We start from the raw sequence: 24544 nt of genomic DNA, 5'->3' as shown, positions 1-24544 counted from the left end.
TGCATGGCTAATAACTGCAATTCAAAATTGTGGCAATTTGCAGTAAAACTACAAACTGCGAGTGTAATTTAGAATGGTCTCAAATAGCAGACATTGTCCATTTAGTGTCTCCTCTTCCCAATTAGAAGGTATAAGTAAGGGTGTTTCACATGTACCATTTTTAATGCAGCGTTTGCAGCCAATTTCAGGATCGGATTAAAGGGAAGGGGATTATATAGATATAATGCTACTTCTCTTTTTTGAATCCACTCCTAAGGCACCCATAACCAGAAAAACTGTCCAGACCAACTCATTCGGCAGGACTGCCTGACTATCTTAGCTGTATGGCAGCCTTCTGACTCTCCCCTGAAAGAGGACGTCAGTAGAAAGAAGGATCAGGCATGTAGAACCTCAACACCTACTCCTTTTGTTCTCAGGGTAGATAAGCAGTTGCCAAAATTGCTGGGCATCAGCTTACTCCCTTTTATCCATTGAAAATACAGTCTTCAGAAAAAAAAAATCAAGCACCTAGAAGGAGTTGTCTTTCTGCTGCAAAACCCGGCATGCAGTTACATCTCAGGCAACTAGAGTTGTGTGATTGGATGAACGGTCTTGTCACCCGAGGCCCTAAAAGTGGTTCCCCCCCCATGGCCTATAAAAAGGCTCCTTGTGTGTAGTGACCTCTTCTTCCGCTTGTGTAGAGCTTGTTGACCACTAGACGCCTCTACGACGCAATCAAAGAAATTTTACCTAGTTAACACACTTTTGAGAGGGGGGCAATGTTTGAATGCAAGATCCTGGATAGGCGTATCGAAAATTGCCTACCACCTAAGCTGTTTTGATCAGTCTGTCAGAGAAAGACACCCGTGTATCCGTGAGGGCATGCACACAAGGAGATTGGACTCAGGACACCTTCAACAGACCACCAGTAGAGAGGACCATCTATTTATCCAACAAGAATGAGCAGATCCAACTGTTTTATTATCTGCCATCTAGAGACAGGTGGCACCACTGTTACACCCGTGTCTATCGGAACCATTTCCAGGCGCCTGGCTGAAGGACATTTGGTCTCATGGCAGCCATTACTGGCTTTGACATCCACCCACTGTCGTCTCTGTTTGCAGTAATGTCGTGAACAACTAAACTGGTCTACTACAGAACTGAACTGGGTTGTCTTTAGCAATGAATGCAGGTTACGTTTTGGCACAAACGTTGGCTGCGTTTGTGTCTGGAGACCTCGGGGTGAGCACCTCAATCCTGTCTTTACTGTGGAGCGGCACACTGCCCCCTGCTGGTGTGATGGTCTGGGGGTATATCACATACAACAATCGGTCACATCTAGTAGTGGTACGAGGGACAATGACAGCTCAGTGATATGTTCAGGACATCCTGCAGCCACATGTGTTCCTCTCATGGCGGCTTCCAAGAGGCATTTTTCAGCAGGAGTACAAGGCTGGAGTCCACAAGTGACCAACGGGCCATATGTGCGTTACTTTGCTGTCTTACTATATATGTAGATGGCACCATGACTGCTCCCTCTAGGGCAACAAAACAAGGGATTAAAAATCTTGATTAACTAATTCAGGGCTGCAGCCATGTCTTCTTACTGGTTTGTTACCTAAATTTTGTGCATACATATATGAGGCTTTCACTAAATTACTAATGTAAGGTTTTTACAACTGTACTCTTGAGAAAAAGACATGCAATGAACATTGTATAACTGGCAAGCAGAAAAATGCCAGTTTAATAGGGGCGTATTCGGATTGTTCCACTTCTAAGAGTGATGACCTACCCTCATAATAGGACATCAATGACTAACACCCTGGACACTTGCCTCTAAGCTGATAGACATGGCCGGGGTTGTACTATACGGAGTTGACAGCTCTGTACATTGACAGTGGCCACGCTTGGCCCCATTCACTTCATTGAGAGTCAGCCTGCAGTACCACATTGGGCCACTGCACAATGTGCAGAGCCGTTAGCTTCCGAGCATATGCCATATTAACCACGCGCACCTAGGACTTAAATACAGCCTGGTGGATGAAGGTGTTAAAAAAGACATCTTTAGATATTGCAGTGTAATAATATACTGCATCACTGCTTACCTCTTTACCCTAACCCCGAACCTCTCAAATGTCTTGAACATTAAGTTTTATTACTGGTTAAAGATTAAACATCCATGCCACCACTTTCGGGGGACAGGTTGCAACCTGTAGACATGTGGACAAATAGTCTGTAAGACCACGAGCCGCAACAAATTAGTTGCAGATTCTGCACGGAGAATCCGCGAGTAGAGGACGCAGAATGTGGGTTTAACAAAAACTAAGATTTATGGGCATGCTGAGGATTTTTAAAAACAAAGCATACCATCCTGGAGTTCCAAGGCAAAACTCACATGTGCCTACAGATTCAATATGCTATGGGTTTCAGGTCATTCCACAGCAGATAAAGCCATTTCTTCTTCCTTACTTCACAATTTGAGCATCTCTGAACTGTATGATGGTGGAAGGTACCTGCTTTTAATATAACACCACTATAGCAGCGCATGTTGGGGGCGTAATTTATAATCTCCAATTACTGTATGATGGATTACAGAGTACAAGACTGTAGCCTATATCAACCGGTTTGGTAAATGGGGTCTATTGTATTTATCTACCTAGCGCAGTCCATATGAAACACACAAGTGACTCCGTTATATAGTCTGATCTAACATGAAAGGCAGCTGATAACAGAATGATGGACACCCGCATTATACGACACGGACTGTAATAACTTCTGCTTTATATACCCTGTTAACATTTCTGAAACTTCGGAACAATAATCTATATTCAGAAGCCTGAAGAGAGCGGAAGATGAGAGGAGTCAGCGGAGCAAAGCGAGGATTTATTAGTCTAGTCTACAAATGTATTCAGGCCTTAAGAAATAAAAACCAGGATATGAGCGGAAAGTAGCGCCGGGCCACTTGACATTTCCTGCATCACCCCAGATCGTCCTGCGAACACGGAAGCACGGAGAGGTAAAACACAGCGCTGTGGAAATGATTAGCGCCGTACAGAACGTGACAATGCAGAGCATGTAAAGAGGAGGAGGGGGGGGGGGGGGGCTATATTGTTATTCACTAGTTATCTAAACTACTTATCTAATACTCCCGGCAGCAGTGAAAGCCCTTAACGGTAACGGTTCGGGCAGCTTCGCTTGTGTAAAGTGTCTGTTCCCATGGAAACCCTTTACGGGAGCAACTAGATTCAATAAAATGTGTATCTGTTGCACTTAATCTTGGGTAAGAAAAACATTTTAAAATCAGAAAAAAATGTATTCGTTCTGTTCGGTGACAAGGTTAGGTTTATGACAGTAATTAGATTTGCCCAGGATTGATTATGCGCTGCACTTCTGGAATTAACTGGCTCTGCAGCAGCAAGAACATTAAATAAAAGCAAGCCATTAACCCCTTAACGACGGCCCCATCGGGAAACTACGTCCTCAGAAAGTGGGCCTAAATCCTAGAGGACGTAGTTTTATGCATCCTCTTTGGATTGATGCCCACTGGCCTGAGGACGTGACAGCTCCATGCTGTCGGTGCCCGCAGGTAGCCAACAGCATGGAGCTGTCATCCCAGGACGCGGGCAGTCCCCCCCGGCATTGCGATCGGCGCTATAAAATGAATAGCGCCGATCGCAAAAAAGTAAAGAAAACAGTGTTAAAAAGTAGTAATTCAGCTGCTATGATGGATCGGATCCATCACGGCAGCTGAAAATACTCACACGGCTTGTCGGCGGTGTCCCCCGGAGATCTGGTCCTCCCGGACCCGCCGGCGGCCTTCTGCGCATGCGCGCCTGACGATGACGTCACGCGCACGCGCAAAAGCCCGGGTGTCCCCGGCAAATTTAAAATCTCCTGGCTCCCGGCTCCTGAAGGTAGCCGGGAACCAGGAGGTGTTACCGGGGACCACTGTGAGCGGTCCCCGGGCCCGCGATCACCGCTATCCATTGCGATAGCGGTGATCGCGAAAAAGTTTAAAAAGTAAAACAAAAGTAAAGTTTCACCTCCCCTCATGGATCGGATCCATGAGGGGAGGTGAAGATACTCACCCCCGGTCCTCTGCGATGTCCCGATGTCCCGGGACCCGAAATCCCCGTCTGCGCATGCGCGCCCGATGATTGACATCGGGCGCGTGCACAGAGGGGCTCGAGCCCCGGGAAATTCAAAATTGCTCTGCTCCTGGCTGCCATGTGTAGCCAAGAGCAGAGGGATGTCACCAGGGACATGATCACTGTCATCCAATGGATGACAGTGATCATGTAAAGTAAAAAAAAAGTGCAAAAAGTAAAAAAAAATAAATAAAAAAAGGGGTAAAAGGTAAAAAAAAAAAAAGTGCAAAAAGTAAAAAAAAAGTTTTAAAAAGTTAAAAAAAAGCTTGCGTTTCATCTCCCCCCACGGATCATATCCGTGAGGGAGGATGAAATGACGTACCTAAGGCCTGCGGATTTATCCGTGGACCTCACCCCAGCTTCTGCGCACGCGCCCGTCACCAATGTGGCAGGCGCATGCGCAAAAGCCGTGGTTTTTTTAAAATCTCCCTGCTCCTGGCTACAAAACTTAGCCGAGAGCCTGGAGATGTCACGGAGGGCCGCGGTGAGCGGTTCCTGGTCACGTGTTCACCGTTATCCAAAGAATAATGGCGATCACGTAAAAGTTAAAAAAAGGTGAAGCTTCATCTCCCCTCACTGATGCGATCGGTGAGAGGAGATAAAAATTTTTACCGGAGGTCTCCATATTTACACCCCGACGCAATCTTCTTCCGTGAACTTTCCCGTATTCTGCGCATGCGACCGCTGGCAAAACACCGCACACATGCGCAGGAGTCGGGGAGCCCAGGAAACTTAATATCTCCTTGCTCTCGGCGACCAACGGTCACCGAGAGCCCGGAGCAGTGACGGGTGGCCTCGTTGAGCGGTCCCCGGTCACGTGAAAAAATGGTAGCGATCTACCTTTGGCCGGTCTCACATGACCGGATAGGAATTACGGATTCCGCATGCGTTTGATTAGCGGTAATACGCAGATCAATCGCATTGGATTACACAATTCCGCTCACATTAGCGTGTTGGAATTGTGTAATCCACTCGCAGAAAAGAGAACGCAGCAGGTTCTATTTTACCGCGGATATCCGCAACATAGAGCCTATTGTGCTCCGTGGTCATGGATATACCCGCAGCCCATACGCAACTACGTTGTATACGGGCTGCGGGTACCCGCGTCATCGCTAAGCGACGGTGCGGGAAATACAAACAACAAAAAAAAAAGTGTACTGCGCATGACCGCCCGTGTAAGTACGCAGTTATGCGCAGTACATTATGCGGCCGTACGCAGGGTCACAGCCGGCTCACAGCTGGCATCCGCTGCAGGCCTCCACAAGCGGATTCCCCATACGGCTGCGTGAGCCCGGCGTTATTCAGACCGCTACCTGTAATACGCAATTTACAAGAAGCCCCGGGAACGCCCGCCTTCATGCAGTTCCAGGAGCAGCTTGTTGAGCGCCTTCTGTGCGAGACCGCCGCACCTCAGCAAGGTTACGGAGACTCACAGAGCGCCACTTTTTACACCCCATCACCGCCACTGAGGTCAAAAAATGACTCTCAAAAAGCATGAGAGGAGGGGGGATACTGGTTTTATTGCCCCATGTGCCCATCCCAACCAGCCTCCATAATTACCCGTCTTTGGAAATACTACACAGTTCACATTATTACTTTTATCTAAGATTTGGGGAACGCCGAAAAGGGCGTGGAGGGGGGGGGGGGGGGGGATTTTAGGGAGTCAATTTTTATTCCGTACAAATGAGCAATGGGGCCTGGAATTTATTCAGTTATGCCCTGCAATCCAACGGGTGTTCCCTCCATTACAGGCCTTGCCATGTTTCCTGTAAGTAGATTAGGGCCACAATGGGTATGTTTTTGAACACGGGACAAACGGGGGTATCCATTTTGGGGTGAACGTCTTCATTCCTATGTACACTGTACAAAAAAAAAAGTTTTTAAATTGACAAAATTGCCAAAAAAATGAAAATTGTAATTTTTTTCTTCTGCTTTGCTGAAATTTATTCAAATACTGTGTGGTCAAAATACGCAGTACACCCCTAGATGAATTCGTTAAGGGGTCTAGTTTTTAAAATGGGGATATTTGTGGGGGTCTTTATAGTTTTGGACGCTCAATGACTCTATAAGTGGGCAATGGGGCCTGGAATTTATTCCGTTGTACCCTAAAATCCAACGGGTGCTCCTTCCATTATAGGCCTAGCCATGCGTCCTTTAAGTAGATTAGGGCCACAAGGGGTATGGTTCTGAACACGGGACAAACAGGGGTATCCATTTTGGGGTGAAAGTCTTCATTCCTATGTGTGCTGTACAAAAAAAACAGTTTTTAAATTGATACAACTGCCAAAAAAATGAAAATTGTATTTTTTTTCCTACTGCTTTGCTTAGATTTATTCAAAAATTGTAGGGTAAAAATACACAGTACACCCCTAGATAAATTCGTTAGGGGGTCTAGTTTTCAAAATGGGATCATTTGTGGGGGTTCTCTGTCGTTTTGGCCGCTCAAGGGCTCTACAAGTAGGCAATGGGGCCTAAATCACCTTCATGCTAAATTTCTGTTCTGAAAGCCACCGACTACTCCTTTCATTTTGCGCCCCGTTGTGCATCCAGACAAAAGATTAGGGCCACAATGGGTATGTCTCTGAACACGGGACAAACAGGGGTATCCACTTTGGGGTGCAAGTCTTCATTCATGTGTGTGCTGTACCAAAAAAGCAATTTTTAAAACGACAGAATTGCCAAAAAAACGAAAATCACAATTTTTTCCTTTTGCTTTGCTTCAATTCATTCAAAAACTGTGGGCTCAAAATGGTCAGTACACCCCTAGATAAATTCATTAAGGGGTCTAGTTTTCAAAATGGGGTCACTTGTGGGGGTTCTCTTTGATTTTGGCCGCTCAAGAGCTCTACAAAAGTGCTATGAGCCTAAAACTCCTTCAAGGAAAATCTATGTTCTTAAAGCCACCGACTACTCCTTTTCGTTTTGGGCCCCATTGTGCATCCAGACATAAGATTAGGGCCACAATGGGTATGTCTCTGAACACGGGAGAAACAGGGGTATCCATTTTGGGATGAAAGGCTTCATTCATGCGTGTGCTGTACAAAAAAAGCTGTTTTTAAAATGACAGAATTGACAAAAAAATGAAAATCACAATTTTTTCCTTTTGCTTGGCTTGAATTCATTCAAAAACTGTGGGGTCAAAATGGTCAGTACACCCCTAGATAAATTCGTTAAGGGGTCTAGTTTTCAAAATGGGGTCACTTGTGGGGGTTCTCTTTGGTTTTGGCCACTCAAGAGCTCTACAAAAGTGCTATGGGGCCTAAAACGCCTTCAAGCAAAATTTATGTTCTGAAAGACACCGACTACTCCTTTCATTTTGGCTCCCGTTATGCATCCAGACATAAGATTAGGGCCACAATGGGTATGTTTCTGAACACGGGAGAAACGGGGGTATCCATTTTGATGTGTAAATCCTCATTTTCATGGGCTCTATAGGAAAAAAATATGTCTTTAAAATGACATATTTGCAAAAATATGAAATTTTATTTTTTGTCCCCTAAATTGAACTAATTCCTGAAAAGAACTGGTGGGGTCAAAATACTCATGACACCCCTCAGTGAATACACTAAGGGGTGTAGTTTTTAAAATGGGGTCATTTGTGGATGTATCTATTATTCTGACACTTATGAGCCTCTGCAAACTTGGCTTGGTGCAGGAAAACAAAGTGCTCCTCAAAATGCTGAAAAGTAATGTTAAATTTGTACGTCCTCTAAATGGTTAAAAAAAACACAAAAGTTTTTCAAGTGTGCATTCAGAATAAAGTAAACAGATGGAAATACATATCTTATCAAAAATTTGTACAGTATGTTTGGACATATTTGAGATATTACGGTTGAAAATGTGAAAAAATGACAATTTTTTCAAAATTTTTCCAATATTGGTACTTTTAATAAATATACACAAATTATATCGGTCTCTTTTTACAATCTAAATGAAGTACAACATGTGGCGAAAAAACAATGTCAGAATCACTGGGATATGTAAAGCCTTTACGGAGTTATGCCACGTTGAACGACGCATGTCAGATTTCCAAAATTTGGCTCCGTCACTAAGGCGCAAACAGGCTTCGTCACTAAGGGGTTAAACAGACTTGTAACATTTGTTAACCCGTACAAAGAAAGATCAGCATCCAGTTTTTTTCCACAGACTTCGCTATCAACGATGTCAGTGATGAGAGCACCTGCACACTCCTAGACCCAACATAGGTGAAGCCAGGAAGGCTAGTGCGGGTCGGTGGCGCAGCAGTTAAATACTAACAATGTGGCAACAGACGCTAGAAGTCACTAGACCCGAAGAGCACAACACCTGGCCGCATCTTTGTAGCGCAATTCATCCTCATAACGCATTTCATGTCCCCTCTTAAATTATATTATGAAGAACATATGTGCCCCGTTGAACATTCCTGTAGTAGAGTAAGCATCACAAACACTTGGACACACGATCAATCAGATCAGTGATCCCAACACAAGACTCTTTAGTAGTCCTAATGGATTAAGGCGGCAGTGCTTAGGTTGTGGTCACACGGCGGAATCCACTGCATGAATTCCGCTTCTATAACCCGTGTCAACATACTGCTTTGGAATTCCGCACACAGATTTTGCCTATTGACAGGGCTAAACCTGCATGTGGATCCATGCCGAAAAAACATCGGAAAGTGGTTTTTAGAGGCGGAAATCACACGGAACACTCAACAGTGAATTCTGCCATGTGAACATACCCTTAGGGCTGCTTCACACGAGCGTATGTGCATTTGCACGCGCCTCAGCGTTGCCCTTTTGCAGAACGAATTATACTTTTTTGCACACTCATCGGTGTGTTTTACTGTACTTTTTCCACCCGCAGGGCATGTGCGTTTGTGCCCGGCAAACAAGACGCACTGCTTGAAACGGCCAGTTAGTTCCAGATAATTCTTTTTCCAATGTCTCCAAGAGTTAAAGGGGATGTCTCGAGGAAGCAGTGAATTTTTTTTTTTGCCCAGTCCCCCTAATTAAGCATACATTACTAAGCCCCCCTGTAAATGACTTTTCTAGCTGGTTTGTACTGACAGTTCCAGCAACTTATAAAAATTTTCCTAAGATGGCCGCCGGTTCTTTTCCCATCGCTTGCTGTAGCCCGACGTGCGCGCTCCCGAGACGCTACCAGCTGTGTCTCCCTGACAACCAGACGCCCCGCAGCCACCGACCGGACCCCTGGATTGAACGCCGCCGACCAGTCACCCACCGCCAGGCAGCAGGTAACCGGCGCAGCCCCCCCCCCCCCCCGGCACAGCGGCAGCCCCGCCATCACAGCGACAGCCCCCCCATCAAGCGACAGCGCCCCCATCACAGCGGCAGCCCCCCCCATCAAGCGACAGCGCCCCCATCACAGCGGCAGCCCCCCCCCCATCAAAGCGACAGCCCCCCCCATCAAGCGACAGCGCCCCCATCACAGCGGCAGCGCCCCCATCACAGCGGCAGCCCCCCCCATCAAGCGACAGCGCCCCCATCACAGCGACAGCCCCCCCCGGCGCAGCGGCAGCCCCCCCCGGCCCATCACTTACCTGGGCGGCAGGACGGCGGGACAGCTGGGCGGCTTCTCGGGACAGCTGGGCGGCTCTGCACCTTCCTCTAACAGAGGATGGTACAGAATGGCCGCTCCAGCGCGCTCCCGAGCAGTGACAGCTCGTCTGCGCATGCGCAGAAGAGCTGTAGTGGGGAGCACACTGAAGCGGCTCGTGCTGAATGGAGAAGACCGGACTGCGCAAGCGCGTCTAAAAAAGCAAGCTGCCAGCGAATTTAGACGGAACCATGGAGACGAGGACGCTAGCAACGGAGCAGGTAAGTGAATAACTTCTGTATGGCTCATAATTAATGCACGATGTATATTACAAAGGGCATTAATATGGCCATACAGAAGTGCTGAACCCCACTTGCTGCCGCGGGACAACCCCTTTAATGTCCCCTGAAGGATGTGGCCTAGTTTGGGGTTTAAAGGGTATTCCAAGACTTTTACCATCAATGACCAATCCTCAGGATAGGGCATCAATAGTTGATTGACAGGGGTCTGCCATTCTGGATGATTGAAATCAAGGGCGGCGATGCCACTTAATATGGCTCTGTCTGCAATGAGGAGCCAGAAGTGTAACAGGAGGCAGCCCTCCCATTGCTTAATGGCAGTGAAGACATCTATTAAACTTCCAGCCCTGATCACGGATTACTACGTGCGGTCCACTGGACCGATAGTCAGCTGAATGATCTGCTGATGAGCAGGGATTCTGAAAAGAAAACCCTGCCGTTCAACTAGGTCATTTATAGTTCAAGTCCTGGAATATCCCTTTAAGGATGTGTTGATTTTATTTTATTTTTTTCTTTTGGGGGGGGGGGGGGGGGGATTTTCTCATCTCCACTTTTCAAAAGCCATAACTTTTTTATCTTCCAAACGGCATAACCATATGAGGACTTGCTCACTGCAGGGTCGGCTGTAGTTTTTACTGGTACCAATTTGGGGTGCATGTATCTTTTAAAAATACTCTGGGATGACAGGGTGAAAAAAATGCAGTTCTGCTTTTCTTTTTTTTTTTTTGCAGTTTTCACCATATGGTAAGAATTTCACAATAACTTTTTTCTTCAGGCTGGTAGGATTACGAAGATACCTAACTTGTATATATTTTAAGCTCTTAAACTTAATTTATTTTTGGCAATGCTGTATTCAAAGACCAAAAAGTTTTCCTTATTTTTTCCATCAACGGACCTGTGAGAGGCCTTGTTTTTTGCATGAGCTGCAGTTTTTAAGTTATCTTGAGTAGTCAGTATGCAACCACTGGAACCGCCACCAATCATGAGGACAGCAGTCCCAGTGCTCTCACCTAACTCCAAACAATTAAGCATTTTCAGTTATTAGTATCCACGCTTCCACACAATTCTTTAGTTATACTGTATTTCAAATTATAGGTCTTTGAAAGGTCATATATAAAGTTTTCGTTATTACATGAAAACTGGCGTGAGCTAACAAAACAATAAGGCTGGGTTCAGGGTGGAATTTCCAACCATGCAGTAGATTATGTAGGATTGGTAGATCGATACATTGTTAGATTAGAAGGATCTTCTTTAAAGGTGAACATTTCAATTTGATTACCAAACATAAATTTGTGGTAACTTCCGTGGCTCTTCTACTGGAAAGGTTTCAACCACAGTATTGTAAAGAGGTCTCTCATCAGAAGCCTAACGAATGCAACCACTAAAATAATACTAAGAGAGGATGGTTCAAAAGTGACAATCAATGAGCAAGAAGAAAACACAAGACAAGAAGCTGTGAGGATGTCTGGGTACGGTGTGAAATCTGGCACAGCTGAACTTTCTCCATGTAGCTGTAATTACAGCACACATTTCCTTTGGTAAACAGTTTTAACAAAATCCACATCCAATGAAGCAGCTAAATGAAGAGGCACTAGGAGGTAAAATGGAATTCATTAACACCTTCCCCGGCTCTCACAGTCCCCTGGTATTACTTTGTAGAATGACAATATATTCTGCTCTTACGAGCGCACACTTAACATTTCTTACGGCTTCCTCACCACTAATAAATATATACTTGGAGCTGGTGAGAGTGGCGGTGCATTAGCACTACCGGTCAGAACAATACAACCACCACCTGCTTCTTAGGGTCTTTTTCTTCTATGTAGAAACAAAACATCAGCTTCTAAACCCGGTGGCTAGCTTAACAATGGTTTGGGGCATTAAATTGGCATATACTATTACTTTTATCCGTGTAATTATTAGTACAGCCAAGTACAGTCATTGGGAACAGCGTCACCGGTAAGTCCCTGCTAAGGGTGTCAAACAGGAGCTTTATTTCTTTAACTATGATCAGGTAATTAAAATGTGAGGCATCACTGTAACCAATCAGCTGGCTGTTCTAGCACAGTGGATCTATGGATTCACCCTTTATTTTTCTAGTAATGTGCCGAGCGTGAAAAATGAAGATCTTCGTATTCTGGCCAACTTTTCTTCATGGCGTGCCCATTGCATTGTTGGTAATATTTCCTCTAAACCTTTATAGCTAGTTAGTCGGACAGTTAGGGACCTGGGAACTGTTCTCTCTAATGGTCCTTTTAGAGTAGCCGAATTCTCAGCCTAATGTAACGTATGTCGACCAGCGCCTGCTTACATTTTTTTTTTTTAGATGGGCTGAGAATCTGGGGATGATCGATCGGCTAGTAAGATTGTTGTTCTTTATGGGCCGGCTCTACTTTTCCCTGTTCATATGGGAAGATGTAGCTCTGATCAGAGAGCATTTTTATGCTCATTGAAACTGAAGGGTCAGCCAAAGAATGGGTGTTCACTCATTCCTCAGCTGATCTTTGGTCCCTTCACATGGCCCAACTGTTGGGCGATCGAGCATTTGGAGGAACTTCGAGCTCAATAATGGGTTCATGTAAAAAAATATTTAGTCATGCAATACAGAACTGCATCAAATAAATATAAATGTGCAGAGCAGTAAAAAATAGTTTTGAGACAGGATATCAAAGAACTATATGGAAGTGGAAATGTTGGCACTAGCAGTATATCAGGATGCCTGGTGGTCTATTGTCGGAGATTTGGCTTACCCCCTTCACGGCCCTGCTTACAGCAGCAGGGTAAAGCAGATTCAGGCCAAGTACACATTAGTGTTAATGTTCTCCATTGTGCGCCTCCGTCCAGCATGCTGCACTATCTTGTCTGGGGCTTTGTAGCAGATCTGCACCGGAGGCTCTGAAAGGAGCGGTGTATGCAAATGTGAACACAGCCTTAGAAGCACTGCTTTCTAGAACTCGGTACGGATTTTGCTGCAGGGTGTGTCAGACGCACATTTTTCGAGCCTTCCTGAGTCTGAATTAGCCTAAATTTTAAAATCTGCTAGCAGCATGAATATTTTCAAGAAATACTCGGGCATGAGAGTCCACACAGGAAAGGATGCCTGCCAATATTTTATTCAGGTATGTCTTCCCGCAGCACAGCAATTATGTTGTTTGAAATAAATTAAAGTACATCTCACTTGCTGTCTTACAAATTATACTTCCAGCTTTTTAGAATGTGCACAACTTAGCAGAATACCCGAGAGCTGAACATTTCAGAAACATGGCTAAACACGAATACACAACTGAATATTCCTATTGAAGTGCTCGGAATGTTCAAAAACGTAAGAGAGCCACAGAAAGTGGTTGATGAATCCTGCTCCCTGGGACTAGCTGTCGTAATGTAGCCGGCATATTTTATAATGCGACATCACTCATAAATGTATGTATAGGTATAGACGTCTAGGAAACAGGTACAAGCTCTCCATCTCTCTCATCTTTGATTTGTTATATATTTTCTCTCTACTTTTGTAAGACAAAGATTTGGAGCGGATTTATTATTATGTCATACATTAAAAACTAGGGTTAGGGCGGTCTTACAAAAACTCAGGAAAAGAGCTGTATTTTTGCAGTTTTTTCAGATACAAATGTCATGCCCAGATGTTGGCCTCCCCCCCCCCCCCAAATGCAGCGTGTTCTAAAGATTTTTTCAGGCGTTTTTCCCATTAACTTCTCTACAGAGTAAAATGCGCATTATAGTTCAGGTCACCGTGACGTTAGCATCAGTCGCGCCGAGAGGACGTCAACAAAAAAACACGACGGTCATTTGGCGCTCCAGGAACGGCCACCTGCTTCACAAGACCATATAAGGTATGCTGGGTATTGTTGTGTGTAGTTATACATGCTTGATAAGGGCAATATTGGAACGCCGAAACGCGTCGCATTTTAGATACTTTCTCTGTCACATTACAATTTACAATTTCTCACAGAGTTAAAAAAAAAAAAAAAACACCTGAAAAGACCACATGTCAAAAATGTCTATATAAAAGAGAATGTCACCTAAAAAAGCCTGGTAAATAATGCATGGAAATCATGCAGGTTTTTTTTTCTAACAAGTCTCAAGAAAAAGCTTGTCTTCTGCATCCAGCTGTTCTCCGCTCCGAGCTGTTATAGTCGAGCACTCAGAGCGGAGGGAGCAGAAGACAAGCGGGGCATCTTGTCTTCTGCATCCAGATGATTTCTGCTGTTATACAGCCGAGCGCTCTGTGCGGGGTATGGAGAGCACAGCTGAACCGCTCTGTTCTTCATACTCCGCCTGTCATCAGGGAGCGAGATACAGCTGAAACAATAGTATCAGCTGTATCCTGCTGTGAATCACTGATGAGGCTCATCTTCGTCTTTCAGAATGCTGACAGACAACGATGAGCGACGGGATAACGAAAACTGCAGGATGTCAGTACAGTTACGCACAACGATTATCACTCAAAAGACGCCTTTTGACCGAATTTTGAGCGATAATCGTTGTGTCTAAATGGGCCTTTAGAGAGGGCAAAAGCAGTATGTTATATAGTGGCCAGACGGTCAGGTAGTGTTGATACGTATGGGTGTACTGTGACGTAGATTATGTTACTTTTGCTATTTGTTATGTTGTTGTAATAAAGACGGCAGCAAGCTGGATTCTTTATACAATTAAAAGCAAATCCAGACTCCTACTGTACACTGATGAAGGGCAAATACCCTGAAACAGCTGTATGTACATGGAGTCTGGCTTTGCTTTTAATTCCCAGTCATTGTTACGAGGCTTGTATAAGGAGTCTGACTTTGGCTTGAAGGAATGCTGCCCTCCAATAGGTGGCACTGTGGAGGTATTACTCCATCTCCCTTATTTGCATATTAAGAAATTCGTAGACAGCTATATCTGGCTATGATAATACTAGTAATGATTTCTAGTTCTCTCTAGTGAAGAGCTATCAGAAGTCAGTTGGTGACAAACATTTTATGTTCACTGATGATTCTAGGAAGACCCCTTTTTTTCTTAGTTTAACCACCTATCCCTGAACCCTACTGGAACCCTTCAAAGCCAAACTATAGTCAAGAGAGTAATTACTGTCTATACAATTAGATAGAAAGAATTGATTCTCGATACGCACATTAGTTCTAGCAGTTTTGTGGTAACCCTGTCGTAGGAAGCAGTATTGAACGAGACAAGGTATGAGCTCCTAGTATTACTCTACAACACAGATTGTCATTCAACAGTGTTCCACAGGTTTTAATTAAGCATTTACATATCCCCATCATTGTTTCATTGCTGAAAGAAGAGTGACTTAAGACAAAATGCTTGGCATCCTTAACTTCATCTTTATTCTCCCTCTAATAAATGCCATCTGCTGTGTACTTTAGGGATATAATACCCGTCAAAAACCCCGCTGCATTATTAGAACCAGCACCAACTTGATCTGAAATGCATATTTGAACAGATGTGTCTAAATTACATCTTCAACAACCCACATGAATAAATTCAGAGCAAGTGTGCACAAATTTAAAATTTAGAGGGAGACTTGGAAATGCCTTAGAAGTGAACAGCGCTGCGGAGGATTAGAAAATATTACACTGCTTGCAGAAAAAAATGTATAAAAAATTAGGTCATGCTGTACCTAAACATGTGATTGCTAATTGTGACTGCTTTAAAACACAAATGTGGCTTCTCTCTGTATAAAGGCTGGTTTAGACACAACCATTATCGCTCAAAAAAATCTTTTGAGCGATTTTCGAGCGATAATCGTTGTGTTCTTTTTACAGCGCAAGGTGATCGCTCAAACGTTAAGCGATCACCTTGCGCTCCGAGCAGAGGAAGCAGAAGACAAGTGTCCCCGCTTGTCTTCTGCATCCAGCTGCTCCCGGCTCGCAGCACCCAGTTGTTATACAGCCGGGCGCTCTGTGTGGGGTATGGAGAATGCAGCTGGACCGCTCTTCTTCATACCCAGCCTGTCATCAGGGAGCGGGATACAGCTGAAACAATAGTATCAGCTGTATCCCGCTGTGAATCCCTGATAACTGATCGCTGATCTTTCAGCACCCTGAAAGACAACAATGAGCGAATGGCGACGGCTTAACGAAAACTGCAGGATGTAAGTGCAGTTAGACACAACAATTATCGCTCAAAAGATGTCTTTGAACAATTTTTGAGTGAAAATCGTTGTGTCCGAAAGGGCCTTTAAGTCTTAATTCAGGTGTATGAATATGATGGTATTTCCAGCCAGAAATAGAATCAGATCCCATCAGAGATGCGGACATGATTTTACCAAAATAAAAGGATTTCTACTCTTTTCTGAATGTATCATATCTTGTTTTTGGCAAAAAAAACATACAGCTATATTAAGAACTAGTGCTGCACCAATCCATGAGATGGCACCTACATAGTCTGTTATGGGTACTTACTGCACCTCAATGAACTGCCCGATATCTGGCCTGTTGTATAACTGGCTAATCATATGTCACTTCCTGGAAGTTGGAAACGTTGGAATGAGGAGGTTTCTTTTTTACTGAAAGATATCGGCTAAGATGGTTAATGGAGGTGTAATCCGTATGTGTGTGTGTGTGTGTGTGTGTGTGGGGGGGGGTGGTTCATATGCAAAAAAGAAAGAGCTAAACATTTCTGTGGAGCCTTCCGCATGTAAACTCTCCGGCACAATGTGTTAGGCTGCATAATAAACCATTAAAAGGGTATTCCTATCTCGGGAACCCATTCCATTGTACTGCAAATAGGAAGATGAAGCACTCACCAGTGCCATGGCTTTTTCAAGCATGTTCTGTTTTCTGTAAAGCCTTTATCTTCTTTAAAGTAGTTTACTGCTGGTTGATAGAGGAACCAGCCACCTCCGCTATGGAGTGGAGATGGCCAGCGCTTACGCAGTTCTAACTCTCTGTGGGATGATCTGTTGGGTGGCTGGGATTTCTGGAGCTCATGTGCATAATCTCCCAGCCCGGCCACCAAATACTACTGTGCTCTGCTGTAGCTTTGATTACAAGGGCTTCTGGGTAGAGCGAACAACGATGACTTGTTCGCACTGCTCAGAAGCAGTTCTATACAAAAAAATAGCAGAGCACAGTAGTATTTGGTGGCCGGGCTGGGAGCCAATGCACATGAGCTCCAGAAATCTCAGCCACCTAGCAGATAATTGCACTCGAAATTAGTAGTTTGCAATCGCCTGCCATCTCCACTCCATAGTGAAGGTGGTCGGTTACTCAAGCAATGAGCAGTAAATAGCTATAAAGACAATACAGGTTTTAAAGAAAACATGCCTTTTTTAAAAAAATGACATGGTATTGGCGAGTACTTACTTGCAGCACACTGGAATGGGGTTCCCCAAGACAGGAATGCCCCTTTAGGAGCAGTATGAAGCCAAGTAAGTAGTCAAATATACCTGTGCTAATAGAGGTTATCCATAGGCCCTTTGATTACATGGCCCATAGAAATTGGCTAGAGCTCATGACGTTATCAAATGAACCTTTTTTGGCATTAACTACAAACATTAATTAGTTCTGTAAATACTTCAGTTTATCTGTATGTTTTATCACTTTCATGTTCTTAAGCAAATATCCACTGAAACAAAATTCTAGTCCAATGATAAAATCTTTAAGCCGAGCAGCTTACTGCGGCTCCATTTTGTAGGGATAGACTTTGGCACACAAATGGAACGGAAGATTTTCTCTGGGAATTCTCTCAAAATATTGGCAACAATGGAAAGGCTATATAAAGTAATTATCCAGGTTTTCATGAAACATGATAACATTTCCATCTCAAATGCCAAAGACGAACAGAAACCTGCTGAGATTAAGACCTTATTGGCCTCCGATTCAGCAATAGAAGCCTACAGTTTTGTTCTGGGGTTCCGTTTGAATATCATTTTCGGGGATTCCTAAGTAACGCCTGTGACACTGGGTGGATATCAGATCAAGGACATCGCCATTTTCTGGATAAGACGATAGGCACATGCATGTATATGATGATTATCCGTTCAGTCGCATCCAACCCTCGGTCACTCCATGGATCAATGTTCTGCACGTATTTCTGTCTTTCAACGCTTCTTTCAATTCTGCGATTTACATGTTGGCGGTGCCTTGATTGTATCTAGCCATCTTGTTCTTTGTCGCCCTGATCTTCTCTTTCCAGTGACTTTGCCGAGCATCAGTACTGTTTCCAGTGAGTTAGCATGCATCACGTGGCCAAAGATAGAGAACCCGTTTGATGATTTTGCCCTCTAGTGATATTTTCGGTTTGACGCGATCTAACACTACCATACTCCAACACAGTGGATTTTTATAGTTTATACATGACACACCAGTTTTTAGGACTTCACACACCACAACAGTTTCCAAGCCAAAATAAAATCTTAAGTCTGTCTGACCACTGACTACACCAAGAATATCCCTCACTAAACTAGTGGCTAGGTCTACAACCTAGTACCTCAAAATAGAACATTAGGGATTCCAACCTTGCCTGTTATGGCAGCCACCACTGAACAGCTTCCACAAGCCTTTGCTGAGGCTGACCCTCTTCCCAGGCAGCGTCCCTCCAGCACTTCAATGTATGTCTTTTATGGTGTGCTTATGTCTGGGCTGTTAAGTGTAGTAGTCTGTGTATTGTTATATGTATTGGCTCTGTCTGGGTCAACGTCGGGTCACTGTCTCGTGTTGGTGTCACCAAACTTGGTGGTATCTGTTCTCTCTAACCTGCTCCGTGTAGTGTGATTGGTTTGTAGAAAACGGTTGAGGGCGGAGTTAGAGCGAGAGGTTTGTTGAGAGAATGTAGTCGGTAAAGGAGGACGTGTAGGCTGAGGCTCTCATGCTGAAGTCTAAGCGCAGGCCCTGAAAATTCCAATTTGTCTTGGGATATGTTCTCCCGATGGACCGTTGAGTCAGAGTAGGAAAAGGTGTAAGCAACAGTAGAGAACAGTATTTATGCTCCTGGTGTTCCAAGTGTTCTCCCAAGGAACTTTTTCCATCAAATAACTGAGACTGGTGATGACTGTATTCCTGGGAAAAAGCCTGAATGCAAGTGCGTTTGGGGATTGTAAAGTGAGAAACAAGTATGCCAGAGGTATTATGTTAAAGACTGTTGCTGTGTAATGTTTGGAAAATCAAAGTTGGCAACATTACATAAAGAACCATGTGCCTCCGGTTTAAACCTACTTTTTGACTGTGGACTTGTTTATTTGATTGGCAAAACTCATTACTTAAAGGGGCACTGGCGTCACGTGAAACAGTAAATCATAAATCTTCTTAGCATGATTGCTAACTTTACCCCTGCGCACAGCCAGTCCAGGATGCATTTTGGGTGTCTCGGGAGGTGACGCCAGAGCCACCGTAGACAACCACCATTTCTCCCCGCTGTCTTCCCTAGCCAAACGTCGGGCACTTGACTACTTCACCTTGATGAGCTGTCCAATGTGGAGGTTAATTATCTAATTGGGCAGCTAAAAACCCAGGAAAAACCCTTTACATGCTGAATGTACTACTGTCGGTTGACCTCTTGTGGTGTAATATGCCACTCAAGTAGCCAGACTGCCAAACCCTCTAATGTAACCCCGAGATGTAGCCAACTTGTGGTGTGAACCCTGCCTTAGAGATATAGTTTTTAGTCACTTAATTCATACTTCCATCAAGAAATGATTGAGTCTCCTGCTTTCCCTCTCCACTCATACTGACTATTTTCCTTGAGTTAGTAGCAGGAGCTATACTCTGTAGGTGGTGTGACAGGACTCTCCATCTTGGAATCATAAAATTCTTTACATGAAAGATTATACTTTTTAATAAAACTAGTAAAATAATAAAAAACCACACAGTAGCATAGGAGATGACAAAGAGAACATGCAATGCATCAAACACATCACACATGACTCGGCCAGCAGACAATTATATAGAAGTTGCCTGTACAACCATTTAAATACATATTTAAATGGATGGCTGTGTGATCGTCCCGTCTTCTTTCCTTCTATGAGTCTGCTAGAAACTAAACGCTGTTGGCATTTCTGACAAATGAAAACAAGGAGCAAGCAAGTGAAAGTGACAAAACAAGGGAATATGTAATGAGATTGCAAAATCATGAGACGTCACGGTTAAGTCAGTAATGTTTTAACTGGAAACTAACTTAGCAGATGGGACAGAAGACAGATAGCAGTCGGATAATTACAAGCTGTTGGCAGTCCATTCATTCATACCTGCTTCTTCATGTCAACGGACATATGTTGGCAAATGCTGTACCATAGGTAGAATGGCACATGCATACACATATATGGAGAGTAACGATACAAATGTGCTCATGCATAGAGGAAATTAAGACCATCATCAGTTATATGTTTAGTAAATCTTATGCTAAAGATATGCTTGAAAGGCAGCAGAGTTTTTGGAAGGCTCCCTGGTTGGTGTAGCGACCACCTAACCTAGTCAATAGGTTGTGACTTTTGGGATTTGGGCTATATTAATTGTGGTATCTGCAGTCATTTTTCTTACATGCTCTAAAGTCTGGTTTAGACACTATTATCGCTCAAACGACATATTTTGAGCGACAATCGTTGTGTGCTTTTACAGCGCAAGGCGATCACTTTGCGCTCCGAGCAGGGGATGCAGGAGAGCAGCAGGGCCGCTTGTCTTCTGCATTCAGCTGTTCTCTGCTCGGAGCGCCCAGCTGTTTTACAGCAGAGCAGAGTAATAATAATAATAATCTTTATTTGTATAGCGCCAACTTATTCCGCAGCGCTTTCAGGCATGGATAAATGCAAAACAATACAACAATTGCAACAATTACAATGTGAGGTACATTGGGTTAGACACAAATGGGTTGGGGGTGGTACAGGAGGTGCAGGGGTTGGGGAACACAGGCAATAGGAAATTTCATGTACAGATCATTTATTAGAAGGCAAACAGGGTGGGGCACCATAGCGAGGGGCGAGGGACTAGGTCAGGAGATTTGGTATGCTTCCCTGAAGAGGTGCGTTTTTAAGGCACGTCTGAAATTTCGTGCATTGGGAATTGTCCGGATGCCTTGGGGTAGAGCATTCCAGAGGATGGGTGCTGCTCTGGTGAAGTCCTGTAGGCGAGCATGTGAGGTTCGTATTACAGGGGTGTTTAGTCTGTGTGTTAGCGGAGTGAGCGCGCTGGGTGGTGTACTGACAGTAGGGAGGCGATGTATGGTGGCGCAGCGCCATGCAGAGCTTTGTGAGTGAGGTAGAGGAGTTTAAATTTAGTTCTGCAGTGGATGGGCAGCCAATGCAGCGACTGGCATAATGCAGAGGCGTCTGAATAACGACTGGATAGAAAAATGAGTCTAGCTGCTGCATTTAGTATGGATGGGAGTCTAGTGCGGGGAAGGCCAATCAGTAGCGAGTTGCAGTAGCCAAGCCGGGAGTGGATGAGGGCAACCACGAGCGTCTTTAGTGTGTCCGTGGTTAGGAACGGACGTATTTTAGCAATATTTCCGAGGTACATGTGGCATGTTTGGGCCAGATATTGGATATGGGGGGCAAAGGAGAGGTCAGAGTCCAGTGTGACCCCAAGGCATCGGGCATGCCGTCTGGGGGTTATGATGGTGCCAGACACTGGAATGGAGATGTTGAGGGGTATGCAGACCGTTTGCCTTCTGCATCCAGCTGTTCTCTTCTTGGAGCACCTGGCTGTTATACAGCTGAGCGCTCCGAGCGGGGTATGCAGAAGACAAGCGGGGCCGCTTGTCTTCCGCATTCAGCTGTTCACTGCTCGTAGCGCCTGGTTGTTATACAGCAGAGTGCTCCGAACGGGGTATGCAGAACACAGCTGGACCGCTGTGTTCTTCATACCCTGGCTGTTCACTGAGCGCTCAGCTGGTATACAGCTGTGCACTCTGTGCAGAGTATGAAGAGCACAGCTAGACCGCTCTGTTCTTCATACCCTGCCTGTGTTCAGGGAGCGGGATAGCAGCTGGAACAATAGTATCAGCTGCATCTTGCTGTGAATTCCTGATAAGGCTCATCGTTGTCTTTCAGCATGCTGAAAGATCAGCGATTGCTTAACGAAAACTGCAGGATGTCAGCGCAGTTACAAACAAGGATTATTGCTCAAAAGACGGCTTTTGAGCGATAATCATTGTGTCTAAATGGGCCTTAACTCTATATAATCATTTATATAGGCTCATCGCGGAGACCTTGTAGTGCTCCTCTCTCCTAGCTAGCGATATTCCGTCCCGGCCGTGGACAGGCAGCCTAAATCTTCTAATTTACAGCAGCACCCCTGTTGAGCTCGCTCACTAATTGCTATAATGAAAATCAGATTTTTATGCATTTACCTTTTAACAAACGTATGCATATACTTATCAGCTTATCTGAACATTGCGGGCAAATCATTGGGCTTGACGTGGCAATACCATGAACCAGTGAGAAGACAGGAGGAGGATTTCAGTCTCCCAATTTAAAGGGAATGTGTCATCAAAAAACGACCTGTTACATAAATCAAGTTTTTATGTTTTAAATGTAACTGTACTTTAACTGTACTCCTAAAAGAATTTTTGGTGATCTCTTTTTTTCTAAAGTTTCCAAAGTTCAATGCTACAATCTATATAAACAAGCAAAAATAAACAACAGAACACCCTAAAATCCTCCAGTTTTCACACTGAGCACCAGGGCCCAGACTAGTACCTGCGATTCTCTTAAACTAAAACTAGTTTCAGATGAGCATAATATAGACAGACTTCTGCACAGGTTTTATGAGGCTATTGGTTCCAGTCATTAGACCTGTGTCTGCTTGACTGAAAATGGCCCAACGCCTCTGGTGGCAGGGCAAAATTTTACTGCCCTGTTGTGCTTGGCAATACGTACAATACCAATAAGCTATTTGTGTTCTATATTTCAGGTTGGAAGGGACTGGCACAGTGATTTGACCTAGTTTGGTCCCCTGGTGAGGACTCGCTTGAGAAGACTAATTAGCCCAAGAACTGTAGGTGCAAGGAGGCTGGGTGAGACTCATGCGTTCCAGGCCAAATTGAATTTTACAGGTTCGGCCAGAATATTCCTGTAATTCCACAGTATCTTAAACAGGCGGTTACCAAGATCAAAGCCTTAAATGTTAGTCCTTCTACACTATACACAGCAAGAGTTACTACAACTTCTGGGCAAAATTACTCAATGGTTTTGGTGAACATCCACAGGAACTTATATCATTCTAAAGATTCGTGTAATCATTAGTAATCCTAGATGTTCTGCCATTTGTCCTGACGTTGTCAACCAATATCCGTCTGGCAAAGCGGTGTTAATCCGAGCTCAGATACTGCTTTTGGTTCCAGGCAAATTTCAATTCATGCAAGGTTTAAGCATCAGTAAAATAGAAACAATAGGCCCCAGAAGAGGATTTAGCAACAGATTTACACATCCAATGCATAAAACATCTCTGAACCTACAGATAAGTACTCAGGATCAAGTGCTGCCTCTGAGTCCTACAACTGGTGGTGGTAGAAGAGACCTACAAACACATGACGTTTAGAATCGGAAATTTCAATTACAGAAAGGTCTACTCTCCCTCATGTTATAGGACTGGAAATTGAGATCTCTGAGTAATCTTTAACTGCATGCATTGAGAGGAGGATTGGGTGGATCAGATCTTACAGCAACGATATCTACATAATGTACACATTTGTGCGTTACAAGGTGGGCCAGAATTTGGGTATTACGAGTCTTAAAATGTAGAGTACCAAAAGCCTAATCCATGGTTAAGCAAACAGGAAAATAGGCTTCCGCGCTCATGTGGGTAAGATCGTAGAATAGAGTCTCTTCAGTATATTTTTGTAGATCACAATCTTTTTATTAGGAACTATGAGCAACGTGTTTCGGCTAGTAAAGCCTTTTTCAAGCTCAAGATACATACATTAACCCTTTCCAATCCACTGTCTGACCTCTGAAGACATTATGATTTACGGCTGTACAGCTCCGATGTTGGAAGACATCCGTCGGGGTTCTCTTACTGTATATTGCCAGCCTCTCTGCTGTCGGAGCCTATCCAATGTGTCACCTCATGCAGTACTGGCTTTAGCCAGCAGATAGCACCATTGTGTAATGGCAGAAAAAGAGTAAGCCCCTAGGAAAACCAGGATACAAATTGGATTGGAAAGGGTTAAAACAACACAGGTATATGTAACTTACATGCTCAGTGATTTTGCTGCTAGAGGACTCCGTGAGTTCTCTGATGTCACAGAGGGAGGGGAATCCCGCTGGGAGGAATGTTACGTGATCATACGTCACATGGAATGCATGTAACGTTCCAAATTTTGAACAAGCTTTATTGCACTTTGTCTAGGAGGACAAAGTGTCCGCAGACTATCGTGCCTGGGGGGATTAGTATCTATCTATCTATCTATCTATACACACACACCCACTAAACTATCAAATGTAAATAAGAACAAAAACATTAGAAAAATTTTTTTCTAAAATTTCATTTAACCCATTGGGTACTAAAGTGATCAGTCTATGTATCCAGAACATCTCCTTTTGCCGTAGGCCGATGATGGATTTGGAGGGTATATATTCCAATGGAGTCACTTTCAGTTCGCGGTGGTTAGAATCGTGATAGTCATTGAAATGTC

The 24544-nt window shown here is 44.2% G+C and overlaps 1 protein-coding gene across 1 annotated transcript in view; it reads right to left on the bottom strand.

The window, feature by feature from the left end:
- CDKAL1 (CDK5 regulatory subunit associated protein 1 like 1) overlaps positions 1-24544 on the bottom strand; it is a 596376-nt gene that overhangs the window by 192602 nt on the left and 379230 nt on the right. The window lies entirely within an intron of this gene.

This window comes from Eleutherodactylus coqui, chromosome 9 (genome assembly GCF_035609145.1).
Source record: "Eleutherodactylus coqui strain aEleCoq1 chromosome 9, aEleCoq1.hap1, whole genome shotgun sequence".
Lineage (NCBI taxonomy): Eukaryota > Metazoa > Chordata > Amphibia > Anura > Eleutherodactylidae > Eleutherodactylus > Eleutherodactylus coqui.
The sequence above is the reverse complement of the archived record's forward strand: the minus strand, read 5'-3'. Positions and strand labels throughout refer to the sequence as shown.